This window comes from Lepidothrix coronata, unplaced genomic scaffold (assembly GCF_001604755.1).
Source record: "Lepidothrix coronata isolate B3197 unplaced genomic scaffold, Lepidothrix_coronata-1.0 Scaffold37, whole genome shotgun sequence".
Taxonomy (NCBI): domain Eukaryota; kingdom Metazoa; phylum Chordata; class Aves; order Passeriformes; family Pipridae; genus Lepidothrix; species Lepidothrix coronata.
In genome coordinates this window covers 5,730,133-5,742,725 of record NW_016690217.1, presented here as the reverse complement: position 1 = coordinate 5,742,725, position 12,593 = coordinate 5,730,133, and the positions used below count along the sequence as shown (strand labels likewise).

The 12,593-nt window shown below is 39.4% G+C and overlaps 1 long non-coding RNA gene across 2 annotated transcripts in view; it reads right to left on the bottom strand.

The window, feature by feature from the left end:
* The window catches only part of LOC108496132, a 28,003-nt gene extending 19,576 nt beyond the window's left edge, over positions 1 to 8,427 (bottom strand). Inside the window, exons 1-2 of one of the 2 annotated variants that reach the window (XR_001874328.1) lie at positions 8,065 to 8,427; positions 7,052 to 7,265 (exon numbers count right to left, since the gene is read on the bottom strand). This is a non-coding gene — a long non-coding RNA (uncharacterized LOC108496132). The remainder of the gene's footprint in view (positions 1 to 7,051; positions 7,266 to 8,064) is intronic. The other variant, XR_001874329.1, reaches the window with a different exon arrangement.
* Positions 8,428 to 12,593: the final 4,166 nt, after the last annotated feature.

Below are 12,593 nucleotides of genomic sequence, written 5' to 3'. Positions count from 1 at the left end.
TGGGTCTCACCTAAAAAATCCACTGCGCAGGCTCGAAGGGTTAATGACCTTTCCCAAATCTTCGCTCGCGAAGACTGGCCATTATACAAAAAGGCCTCTGAATTTGTTGTACAGTCTTTCTTCTTCTTGTAACCTCACAGCACTTGATTTTATCTCTGTGAGACGGTTTCAAAGCTCAGGAAGAAGGATTTGAAAGGCTAGGTTGTTAAAGGGTTTTAGAATACATACCTAGCACAAGATAAGCAATTGCTGTATTTATAGTTTCATTTGTCAGTTCCTAAAATTCTAACTTAGGATCATTTTTTCCCTTTATCACTATATCCTACAAGAAAAAACTCAGAATTCTCTCTATGAGTTGCTTTGTCTCCTATAGAGGATGCTTATATCAAAAACATCCAGTTACTTTGTGTTTCTTTGTTGCTGTTTTTGTTGGGTTTTGTTATTTGTTTGTTTGTGGGTTTGTTTTTTTTTTCATTTTAGTTTTGTTGCTTTTTTTCTTTTTATGATTGTAACCCTTTTTCTGTTCATCCTGTGTTAGACAACTCTGCAAGTCTCAGACTCAATATGCAAGACCTAAAAAGGCAGTGAATATAAGAAAATAGAAGATGGGTCTATAAATGATAGGAATCTGTAGAAAGGTAGATAGCTGGGCTCTCTGCATAGGAGGAGCAGCAACTGTGTTTGACTTGCACCCTCTTAAAGTATGAAGATAAAGTGGGTGTTTAGAAGCAGCAAAAAAAATAACTGAATTTCTGATACAACACACCCGAGACTGGCTCCTGGGCCTTCATAATTATGTAATTAGATATTTATTACACAATGTTTCACCAAAATTTGGCTCAATACAGGTCATACACAAACAAAAAACCATTTTCTAATACCCTACGATAAGTTCAAGATCTGTTGTGAAAGATAAAATTATAATACATGAAGGCAGAGTGCTTGGTATCCATGCAGCTAAAATCTTTCCAGGTTGTAAGATAAGCTTGTAGCTCAATTGTTGATACTTGTCCCAAAAGTTTTCTCAAAGATATGTGTAGTTTTTAGTGATAACTTTAGAGTTGGAAGACACATTCATAATAACAGGTGCTTTTTTGAGAGGATGTCCTGGTTTCAGCAAGGACAGAAGTAATCTTTTCCTGGTAGCCGGTCCAGTGCTATGTTTTGGATTCAGTGTGAGAATGATGTTGATAACACAATGATGTCAAATTGTTTAAGGGTGTCTAATCTTATTTATAGATCAGAAATTTTCATCCAGCTGTTAAGGGAACAGAAAAATACAAAATGAAGTACTTTGCAGAAATCTTTTTGTACCAAAAAGCTAGATAGCTGGCTTTCTTTCCCCCCTTATTTAAAAATGGAGTAATTTTGCATATATGTGGAGCATAAATAAGGGTTCGAGAACATCTATGTGCCATTCCAAGCTTTGCCTCTGAAGCATAACAAGTCTTGATCAACTTTCTTAAGTAAAAAGAGGTTCCATTTCAGAAATCTCATACCTCAAGTATGTAAATGCCTAATTAACAGTATAAGTTTACATGGGAAATATCAGACATTTTACTTACATAAGATTTTTTCCCCCAAATGCTGGACACTGGCAAATTTTGACTTTAACTTCTCTACAGTTATCTTTTCTTCTTTCTGTTTAAAGCTAGGATAATAGAATTTGCCCTTCTGTCTCAAAGAATATGAGACAGATGGCCTTAATGAAATGCAGCTTTCATCATACTGTGAAAAAGTAGTGTTAGGTAAGATCAAAGAATTTACTGCAGTACACTATTAGCAAAATCACATCTCGTGTGTGACCTAAGTTAGTAATGAACTAAGAGAATGACAAACTCTAATCCAGGTGAATGAACACTGACATTTAAATTCAGTATCATTAGTTGATTTTCCATCAAGAGCCATATAAAAACTACACCTCACTAGAAAACCTACCAGAAATTCATAGTGTTTCTGTGTCATATCAGAGAAGCAATGAGACTTGTAATCTTACTTGTGAGTAGTCTCAATAGTAAATGGTAATACAGATTCTTCCCATTTGGTTCTCATGGTTAATATAGGCTAGTGGGTACAATATCTTCTGATTATTTTATACTAATCCCTCAGTTATTCTCATTTCCAACCTGTATTTTTTCTGATTTTCATTTAATTGTGTGATGTTTCCTTTCTGCTTTGCAAAGCAATGCCTATTTTCTATACTTAATCTCCTTTTCCAAGTTCCATACTCCAGCCCATTGTACCGGAAATACTGCTGTCTTCTTGTACTCTTCCTTTTTCCAGGATTCTCATATCCATCTTGGCTTATTTACTGATATTATTACTCCAGCTATTTCTTCCAGTTTGCTTGCCTAGACATTTAATTCCCATACTTGCTTTCAACATCTCATCGTCGTTGTATGTTCTTGAAAATTCTGTTGTTTGAATCTGCTTCTTCTGTGCTCAGTTACACAGTAATGAACTGCCTTTTAGCCAAACCACCTTAAACCTTCTAATTTTCACAGTTGTGTTCCCCTTACCGATTTCAACTTTAAAAGATACTTCGTGTAATATTGTCTCTCCCTAACATGCCCTCATTTTATGAAGCATACAGCAAATGGAAGAGGGACTGGTTTTCTGCTCATGTGTGGGAATAAACTTATTCCAGTTCAACATGGAGTCAGCACTGCATTAAAACTTCAACTTTGGTTCAATATATCTGAGCTGCTTTGAGGAGCTGTTATGTGTGTGGTCGGGCCATCTGTAGAAGCTATGAGAGGAGGAACATTTTCAGAGTAAACAAATCCCAGAAATTTTATTTTTGGACAAGTTAGACAACCAGGAAGACAATACTATGGAAGAGTGTTAAGATTACCCATATACAGTAAAAGATATTTAAATTTTCACATCTTAATAAGAAATTTTAAAGCTCTGAAAAGGGTATTTAAAACTGTTCAGAGAGAATATCAGCAGATTTTCTTTTTAAGGGTCAAATCTGTGCCTCTCTCATTAGTCTTATCCTCAGGAGTGGTTAAAAAAATGCTTTCAAGATCACAGAACGAAGTTTTGAGGAAGAGGAAACCAACTGAAAATTTTTATGTTAAACTAAAGATGTTGGAATACTTTACCCAAGAAGTAGAGCAGAAATGACTGTGGGATGATATTGCACTCTCTGAATCTCATTTTTTTTTTTATTAGAAGTTTATATCTGGTAAAACTGATAGCTTCAAATCTGTTAGAATTTTGCCAAAGGGCAGCTCTGAGCCATCTTTTAATGGCCTCCAAGCCTCAGACCCTAATGTGAGTTCCTGCATCTACTATAGTGTGACAAAAACTGTTGCCTGGGGAACACCTACAGCAAGATGTTTTTGCATGGCTGCCCATATGTTCACGTGTATACATGCCTGACTGTTCTTAAATGGATCTTATCTCCTGATCAGTTTTACTCTGTTTTAAGGTATGAACCATCTGGGTGCAGCCAAGTCACAAGCCTTAATTGCAAACCAGAAATGCTGTACAGATTAGCAGAAAAACTTAAAAGATTTTTATGGTCTTGGTTCCATTTCAAGACAAATGAATCAATTTCTGGATATAGAATTTAGTTGTAATTATTCTGGTATGAGATATAATCTCGGTATTTCACAATGGAAGGTGGAGATCACTACTAATGAGACAAAAAATCCTTTTCCAACAAAATTGTTCAATCTTTTTGTAATAAAGGGAATTTTATATTATTAAATTTCATGAGGTCATTTATTCAGTTGAACTAAGCGGAATTCCCTGAATACCTATAAAAGCACTTTCCAAAAGGACAGCTAAAAGTTTGGTTATTTGTCCCTATAACTGTAGATACCTGACTGCCATGCGTGACAGCATGTTGGATAGTTTTAACAGATACAGTTAATTTTTAAAAAGGATTCTACAGTGATACTTTTTAATTTAGCGAAGTTTTCTCAAAATCCAATTCTACTCCATTACCAAGAACTAATGGGTAATTTTAACATATTTTTTGTGTTACGGCTTTGAATATATATCAGCACTTAGTCAATGCATTTAGAAAAAGCTTACATCTATGTAAAGAAAAGGGATAAAATATATATAGTTCAATTAATGAAAATATAGTTCCAGAAGAACAATAGTGTGAAATATAGAGCAGAACACACTGTGTAATAGAGGGAGAGGAGCATTTGACTTTTTCCATGATAGGCAATGCATACTTCTGATTATTGAGGTTAGAGGAAGTAGGAAACTTCAGAAGGGGTGTTATTGAGTTTACTGAAGGTGAAGAAATAGTATTCTGGTAGCTTATATGGACTTGTAAAAAAGTATTTGCAAGAAAAAACTTTATTTACAAGAACCTCAATAAACAGCATTTTTCTAGCCCATAAATTTGGGCGGTTTTTAAATTTATTTATTTTTTAGCCTTAATAAATGACAGTTTGCCTAGACCAGGGAACTAGAGAGGTTTTATTTTTTTTGTTTCACTGGAGAGACTTATTTTTTCTCAAGTGATTTGTTGTTGTTTTTGTTAATCCTAGGTGTTATGATTTATGGCTTGTTTGGAGGCTTGAAATAAGTATTTTGAAACAGGGAGATAAAGCCAGTGAAATGAGCTATCCGTTTCTAAGGCACAAATATCTTCACTGAAAAATTACAATTAGATAAAGAAAAGAGATTCAAGAAAAATAATAAAGTAAAGTAATCCAGGAGAAGTTTATTTAATAGGTGAGTTAAGAAATTTTACCTTCAAATGGAAGAGATTGATCCAGCTCCACCATGTAATCTAGATTATGGAATTGGTACAAAGTACAGTTTAAGGAGAGAAAGCACCATCTAGGAAGATGTGATTTATGTTAAGAGCTTCACACTTCAGATTGGCATTGCCTTTTTCATGTATTTTCTTTGAATATAAGTACTTGTGTTAATTGACATGGCTTTTGTGCAAAGAAAAAAAAAGGGGGTATTGCTATTTCTAGATTGTCAGAGGAAATTCTATTAAATGCTTCCTCAGCATCAGGCCTCAGTACATCAGAGGTCAGAAAGTCTATTTGAGTGGCTGTGTATCTAATGAAAGTGTTGTGATGAACAATTGCTCCGTAAATCTTTTACCAACCACATACATCAGCACAAAAGAAGAAAACAGCAACAAAGAAAAGTATTTGTCAAGTGAAAGTGGTGTGGGCTTCCAGCTGAGAACTGATGATTACAGGTGACATGCTGTGCTCCGCAAGTGGGAATGGGAGATGTTATTGTGCAACTGTAGTATCATTTTTTACACTATGTTATGGCTTACAACTGCCCATTTTCTCAAAAAAAGGCACAAAACCCCCAAACTCCAAAATGAAATAAGCAAGCCCCAAAATCAATTAGAAGAGCAGTTATCTTCTTTGTACTTTTGTACTGTTGGTATATTTAGGGAAGAAAAAGATGATTTCAAAACAAAGCCTAGTTCTTTGTGTCTTTGCAGTCAACAACTTTATTTTCCTGCTTTAATATCAGTCTCTGTCTCATGATTTTCTTTTTTTTCCAGTAATTAGCAACTGTAAATTTGTATTATTTTCTGGCAAGAGTGGAAAGAAGGAACAAGGAAATGTAGTGGTATATGAATCACTTTCATTTACCTTATGTTTGAAGATAAATTTGCAAGTTAAGGTCTGCAAAGTACTGCTGCCCCTATCAAACCTGTAAGTCTGTGGTTGTTTTCTTTGACTGAACACCAGGTGTCTACGGAGCCTGCGCCCAGTTCCTCCAGGGAGGAGGAGGAGGGGGGGAAGAGAGGAAAGAAGGAAAGGGAAAAAAAACTACTCCAGGGCTGCTAAGGAAAATTATTTATACTTACACAAAGATAGATAAACACTATAAGCAATATGCATACAAAAAAGAACTTAAAATAGAGATAGTTCTCACACAACCGATGTTTCTTCTTCCCCCCTGAAGGAACTGACCCGAAACTGCCTCACTCAGTGCCTAGAAGAGAAGAGAGAGCTCTCTTCCTTCCGTCTGTTTATATATCTGGGCTGACGTAACATAGTACGGAATATCCTGTTCCTTCCGGGAAAGGAAAGTATTATTTAACTATACAAACCTACTACAAAGTCAGAAGGCAAGTCATTAAAAAAGCAGGGTGTCTTAGAAAATAGGAAGGAAACAATGTCTTCAGAGAATGTGCATCAATTCACTGAGATCACATATACAGTAATAGAGTGGTTGTGACGAGTTTCACAAGGTTTATTTACAGTACTTTAGTAATGGTCACTGAGTCTTTCGCATCTCTCACACAAGCCTAGCTATAATTCAATGGTCTATCTTTCTGGAGAAATTAGTTTAGATGGGAGGAAGGGGTGACTATGCACTAATGGATTTCCAAACCTCAAAGACTGTAAATTTAGAAATTGCTTTGCTTCTTGTAGGAAAAAGTATTTCAGAAAGTATTTCAGAATGTTATGGGGGAGTGAGAGAGGGGTTTATGCTATTCTTTTTAGTTTACAAGCAACAAATGAATGGCTGCACCATAACTGCTTGCTGGAGCTTTTATAAAAAGTGATTGCATTGCAAATCCGGCTTCCCAGAATTAAGATAATTCTTATGATAATTAAGACTTTTCTAATGCATCAGGCTTATAGAGAATAGTTTTAGAGGAACTGAAATGGAACCATAGTGGTTCTAAAGGGAGTGCTTGCCGTGGGCAGTTTTTTTATCTCAGGTCAGCAGTTACAGCACTACAGCATCTGACATCTGCACCTGCTCCCCAAGAAGAATTATTAAAATGGCAGAAGGAACTTTTAGATGATTATTTCTGTATTGTTTTGTTATGCCAGCTCTGAAATTTAGCAAATATCTTTTGTTGCCATAGCAAACAAAAGTGTTTCCAATGAGATCTTTCAGCCTGAGTGAAATTTGTAGTAGGCCCTCTGAATCCAGCTGATAAACTAAATAAGTATGCCTGAGTTGTAAACCAGATCTATTTAAACATTTTTTCTGATGATGGATGATGATAGTTTGAGATCAGGTTTGTTGACTGCAGGGTTGTTTCCATAGTGTAAGTAAGTACAAAGCAGTGGATGTACCGTACCTTTATAAGGAAGATAGCTCCAAAGTAGATATTTTGAAGACTAATGCTGAAATCAGCTGAGCAGTTTTGATGGAATTTTTTATTGGGCAGTTCCTCTTAAATCAATGGGATTTGAAGTAATCCAGAAGTCAGCTGGATCCAACTGCTAATATTCACGGTGGTTTTGTATTTTTATGAGCATTGGGGGAGGATTTATAGATTAAGTACTCTAACACTGAAAGATGAAAGAAAAAATCCATCAAAAAAGATTACAATTTTTCAGTATTAATCCTTGCACAATTAAAATATATGGAAGTGCATTGAAATAATTTTAAATGAAGGTGTTAGAGAGGGAAAAGTGATGGAAAGATTAAAAACAGTGCCACTCTTCTAGTCAGCTTATTTTGAGTTTTTCTGATTAGGCATGTCTTGTTTGACTGTGTAACACCAAATATTGTCAGAATATTCATAGCAAGAGACCTTATTTGTAACTGCAACAGAATTATTTTTGATGATGCCTACATCTAGCGGCAGGGGTGCCCCCCGTAGGAACCGTGCCGGGCCGCAGGGGTTCCTTTCCTCGGGCCTGCACCGGGCTGCGGGGGTTCCCCCCGTCGGGCCCGTGTGACCCAAGGCTGTCCCCGGGCCCATGCAGAGCCGCCCCTGGGCCTGTGTGGGGCTGCCCCCCCCCACAGGGGAAAGAAGAGTGGGAGCTTCACCGGCATGGTTTTGCACCCTCATGGGAGAGAAGAGGGGAAGCCTCAGAGCACACAGAGGTTTGCTGGTCCAGTTTGGGGGAGGGGAAGGGTATCAGGCACGCTGTGGCGGTCCTCGGACTGGCAAGAGGGCAGGTGGGGCAGCCCTGTATGAAGTGTCATGCGTGGGAAGATATGAGGTAACACAGTGGGGGAGGATAAGGTCAGGGTGGATAATGGGTTCTTCTGGGGGTTGGGGGTCTCAGCCGGGCTAGGGCCTTGAGAAGTACCCGAGCCCTGGGTGAGTATGGAGGCTGGAAAGATTTGGTTTTGGCTCACCTGCAGTTACTGTCCAGGTTCGGTATGTTCTGGATATATTTGTTGCTTCCTGAAAGGAAAAAAAGACCCGAACAAAGCTGATACGAGAATCCAAGGATGTTCCTGAGTATTTCCCTGGGATTGAATATAGATGGGTGGTAGAAAAGTAAGGAGTGAAAGGCTTGCCCTAACCGTTTTAACGGGAAAGAAGCCTGTGTACCCCTATGTGGTTGTGAGATACGCTGGCGATGGTACATGCCTTTGGTAGGGTCGCCCATGCCAGACAGGTCAGAACCATAGGGTCAGATACAATACATCTGTGGGCAGGATGAGCTTGTTAGCCTTCTGGCAGTCATCCTAGGAGAAGGACAACTCTAACTCCAAACCCGGGCAGATGGAGTTCGTTTAGCCCTGTAAGGCCATCCATCTAAGAGAAGGATACTCTAATTAAACCTGTGTCCTGAGGACCTTGCTGCCACCATCCAAGCTCGCTCAGCCCTGGGGGATGAACCTTAGGATTAAAGGGTGGGCCCAGTTCTGCGCATACTGTGTCTCACCTAAAAAATCCACTGCGCAGGCTCAAAGGTTTTTCCCACATTTGCAAAGCCCTGTAGCGATGGGCAAGGGTCAAAATGGCGGGTGAAAGGTGCACTGGAAGCCGCAGACCCAACCCTGCATGCAGGCGGTTCAGGATATTGGTCATTAGAGACTGACTGGGGATGACAGTCTCTTGGGGCAGCACCCTGAACGACCAAGCAGCCTTTTCAAGGACAGCACTGCTTGCTCCACTCGGAGAGGGGCCTAGAAAAGGTGGCCTAAACAAAGCTCATCTCCACATTTCACCTGATTGGTTAACCACAGTCAATGGGCATCTTCTACTAATGCGGTCACACAAAGATCAAAAGACAAAGGCATACACCTGCCTCCAAAGGTGTACGCAAATTGACTCTCTCATGCTGGAACATCAGAACCATGCTTGATACTGCAGATAGTGGACATCCTGAGCATTGCTCTGCCCTAATTGCCCACGAACTATCACGTCTCAATATCAACATAGCTGCTCTCAGTGAAGATCGTCTCCTTGAGGAAGGAAGCCTTAGAGAACAGGGTGCTGGTTACACACTCTTTTGGTCAGGTAAACCCAAAACCGAAAGGCATCTCTCAGGAGTCGGCTTCATGATCAAAAACTCTATTCTTCCTAAACTCGAAAATCTGCCGACAGGTCATTCTGATCACATTATCTCCCTATGCCTTCCACTACACAACAAGCAACATATTGTCCTCTTTAGTATATATGCCCCAACTCTCCAAGCTGACCCTGCTGAAAAAGATAAATTCTACACTGACCTGCACTGCCTTACCTAAAAGGTTCCTGCAGATGATAAGATCATTATCCTTGGTGATTTTAATACCAGAGTAGGAAAGAACTTTGAAGCCTGGAAAGGAGTATTAGGCAAGCATGGTGTTGGAAACTGCAACAATAATGGTCGACTTCTGCTAGAATTCTGTGCAGAGCAACAGCTCAGCATCACTAACACTATCTTTCAGCAGAAAAATAATCTGTAGACAACCTGGATGGATCCTAGATCTAAGCATTGGCACCTCATCGATTATGTCTTGGTGTGACGGAGAGATGTTCGTGATGTCCACCACACCCGCGTGATGCCCAGCGCAGAATGCCAAACAGACCTTCGACCTGTGCACTGTAAACTCAACTTCAGTCTGAAGTTCAAACCTAAAAGCATCAGTATCCCAAGGAGAAGACTCCAAGTTAACAATCTCCAATCAGCCACAGTGAGAGACGGATTCCAGGCAAATCTTCAAACTAGGATCAAAAACCATTTTATAGATGTCTCTTCTGAAACACTTTGGCACCTTATTAAAAACAGCATCCTGCAGTCCTCTGCAAGAACAAGGACTGGTTTGATGAAAACAATCAAGAGATCCAGGAACTGTTGAGGAAGAGGAGAACTGCTCACCAAGCACACCTTGCACTGCCATCCTGTCACGTAAGAAAAGCAGCCTTTCTTCTTGTATGCAGCAAGTTCCAGCAGAAACTCCGTGACATCCAGAAAAAGTGGTGAATCAACCTAGCTGTAAAAACTCAATTATGTGCAGATACGGGTGATCACAGAGGATTCTATGAGGCCCTGAAAACAGCATATGGGCCTACATACCAGGTCCAAAGCCCTCTACTCAGCGCTGATGGGCAAATGCTTCTGACAGATAAAACCTCCATTCTGAATAGATGGTGTGAACACTTTCAGACTCTTCTCAGTACTAGCTGTGTAGTCAAAGACTCAGCAATTCAATACATCACACAGCAACCAGTGAAGTATGAATTGGATATTGCCCCCACTTTGGGAGAAACCCTTAAGGCCATACAGCAGGTGAAAATTGGCGAGGCAGCTGGGGTTGATGGAATTCCACCTGAGGTCTGGAAACATGGGGGCCTTGCACTCCATGCTAAATTTCATGAGTTTGTGGTGCGCTGTTGGGAACTAGGCCAACTACCATCAGACCTTTGTGATGCAGTCATCATCACCTACTATAAGAAGAAAGGTGATAAATCAGACTGCTCAAATTACCATGGTATTACTCTGCTCTTCATTGCTGGCAAAATCCTTGCAAGAATACTTTTGAAGACTGATACCTGCTATAGCAAAAGGAATTCTACCTGAAAACCAATGTGGTTTCAGAACCAACAGGAGTATCACAGACATGGTGTTTGTTCTCAGACAACTGCAAGAAAAGTGTAAGGAACAGAACAAAGGTCTCTATGTAACCTTTGTTGATCTCACCAAAGCTTTCGATACTGTGAGCAGAAAAGGTCTATGGCAGATTTTGGAACATTTAGTCCCCCCAAGTTCCTCAAAATGATCATCTCACTCCATGAGGATCAGCACGGCCAAGTCAGATATGGCAATGCACTTTCTGAGCCCTTTCTAATAACCAGTGGTGTGAAACAAGGCTGTGTTCTTGCACCAACCCTATTCACAGTCTTTTTCAGCATGATGCTCCAAAGGGCCACGGCAGACCTCGAGGATCAGGATGGTATCTACATTCGATATTGTACTGATGGAAGCCTATTCAACCTAAGGCAACTGAAGGCCCACACTAAGACCTTAAACCATCTTGTCCGGGAGCTGCTTTATGCTAATGATGCCGCCCTTGTTGCCCACACAGAAGTAGCTCTGCAGCATTTAACACCCTGCTTTGCAGACGCTGCGTCTTCCAGCTCTTTGGGCTGGAAGAAGACAGAAATTCTTCATCAACCTGCACCTTAGGAAGTCTTCCATCATCCCCATATCACCATTGGTGAATCAGAGCTCAAATCAGTCCAGCAGTTTAATTACCTAGGTAGCCTCATCTCCTCGGATGGTAAGATTGATGAAGAGATAGACAACAGGTTAGCAAAGGCATATAGTGCCTTTGGAAAACTCCATAAAAGAGTTTGGCATAATAAACACTTGAAGAAAAGAACAAAGATCAGTGTTTACAGAGCCATTGTGCTGTCTACTCTTTCATATGGATCCGAATCATGGGTCATCTACCGCCACCACCTGCGTCTCCTAGAACGCTTCCATCAACACTGTCTCCGTAGAATCCTAAACATCCACAGGAGAAAGACTAACTAACTCACAGTGAATACTACCTTACACTTAAAGCAGAAGAAGCAAAATAATTCTGAATTGTTCAGTAAGACTTCACTTGCTGCTCAGTAAACTATGATGTGCAAACACATTAATCTTTAAAGAAGTACTTATTCACAATAAGATGCCCTGTGGTCTCCCACCTCCACCATGCTAGTCAGTGTATCTGTGTTTGAAAGCTGCATTGTGTAGTCCCAGTAGTTTTTTTGAAATTACTGTAATTTAATTTGTAATTACTGTAATTTAAAAGAATGCTTTACTGTAGACTCAGTACACAATGAAATGTGCTTGTTATAAAACTAGAAAGAAAAATTACAATTATGTCTACTATTATTTTGGACAAAGAAAAGCTTGAGCATGAAACAACCTGTTCATTTGTTTGTTTGTTTTTTTTATTGTGCTGAGAATTTGTGGGACACAGGGTAATATTTAAATGCATCTTGCTGTAAATAACCAATTTTGGTCCAGATAAATAAATACTGGAAGGGTGTTCATTTGTTAGAAAGGTAATTAGTTCAGGAGCAGTGATCTACTAAATGTTAAGATTATAAGGTTATATTTTTACCCTGTTTAAAAAAACCAAACACCCAAAAAGCAACACAAAAAAACCCCAAAGAAACCCCACAAAGCCTGAAAAACCTGAAACAACCTGTATTTTCTTTTTTTTTTATTCACTGTAAAGTGCATTTACTTTTAATCAGTCACAAGCTAACCCACCTCCTCTTTGACCTCATCAATTTGGTACTCACTTTGAACAGTGTTTTTCCATATTGTAGTGGGTTTGTAACCCTCCCTGGGAGGGAAACAGAACTAAGATAGGTCACCTGATGTATATTTTACCAGTAAGGTATTCCATACCATATTATGTCAGTTCAGATACAAAGAGACGAGAAGGAA